Source organism: Sinocyclocheilus anshuiensis, unplaced genomic scaffold (assembly GCF_001515605.1).
Source record: "Sinocyclocheilus anshuiensis isolate Anshui unplaced genomic scaffold, SAMN03320099.WGS_v1.1 scaffold210, whole genome shotgun sequence".
In the NCBI taxonomy this organism is placed as follows: domain Eukaryota; kingdom Metazoa; phylum Chordata; class Actinopteri; order Cypriniformes; family Cyprinidae; genus Sinocyclocheilus; species Sinocyclocheilus anshuiensis.
Window position 1 is genome coordinate 410195 of NW_015547666.1, and position 1355 is coordinate 411549.

Sequence of the window (1355 nt, forward strand, 5' to 3'; positions counted from 1 at the left end):
TGGCCCAGCTAACCAATCACAACACACACTGGCCCAGCTAACCAATCACAACACACACTGGCCCAGCTAACCAATCACAACACACACTGGCCCAGCTAACCAATCACAACACACACTGGCCCAGCTAACCAATCACAACACACACTGGCCCAGCTAACCAATCACAACACACACTGGCCCAGCTAACCAATCACAACACACACTGGCCCAGCTAACCAATCACAACACACACTGGCCCAGCTAACCAATCACAACACACACTGGCCCAGCTAACCAATCACAACACACACTGGCCAGTGGTGCCAATCACAACACACACTGGCCCAGCTAACCAATCACAGCACATTTCGTATTTCAGAAGGCAGGCCTTCATTTGATACAGGAACTATTCGAGCTGTTCATGCCAAACTGAGGAGAGAGGTGTGTAATAATGTAAAATATGTGAAAAATCAAGACTTTGTCAAAGAGCATAATAGGACCCCTTTAACACATTTTACCATATTTAAATCAGTTTTTCAAAATTCTTGAAATTTATTTCCCCAAAATCAACTGGGCAAATGTGAAAAGAGCTCCAGTGCTCATTTACAGTGACCCTTAAGTTCACACAGGTATCGAATAAGAGAATGATATAGTTATTGACATTGGACTTTTGACATGTTTTACCTCCAGAAAAGATCCACATCATTTTTCTCTGAACTTTGGACCTTGTTTATGTTGTTTTTTTTTTGTTTTTTTTTTAAAGATTTATTTATGGCGTTTTACAGTGGTGGACAGTAACGGAGTAGTTTTACTTCGTTACTGTACTTAAATACATTTTTCAAGTATCTGTACTTTACTGGAGTCGTTTTATTTTGAGTAACTTTTACTTTTACTTCACTAAATTCCAAAGCATAAGATCGTACTTTTTACTTCACTACATTTCATAAAACATATCGTTACTCCTTATAATATATCACGTGCTCCGAGACGCAGAAGCGGTGTCTGATTCAAGAACGAACTGATTCTTTTCAATTAACCTTTTAAATCGGTTCGCAAATCGCACCAAACGATTCATTGACGAATTAGAATGAACCGATTGCAGCTGTTCTCGAGTCGACAACTCACTGATTCAAATGAACCGTTTAGTGCGAGTCTCCAGTGAACTGAATTCACAAGTAAGAACCGGGAGATCTTGTGAGCGCTCGCGCGTCTGATGCTGTTAAAAGTAAGCTACTAATGTCGAGTTTTAGGATGAATTATTGTAACTGAAAATCATATTTAGGTCAAAGCTGTCAGTTGTCTGTGAACTAAATCTGCTGTAAAGGGTGATCTGTTTAAGCCCACTGAAATGCTTGAATGCAGACACATTAACATCA

At 39.9% G+C, this 1355-nt stretch overlaps 1 protein-coding gene across 1 annotated transcript in view; it reads left to right on the forward strand.

Moving 5' to 3' along the window:
* The window catches only part of LOC107702561 (peptidyl-glycine alpha-amidating monooxygenase B-like), a 53317-nt gene that overhangs the window by 42045 nt on the left and 9917 nt on the right, over nucleotides 1-1355 (forward strand). The window lies entirely within an intron of this gene.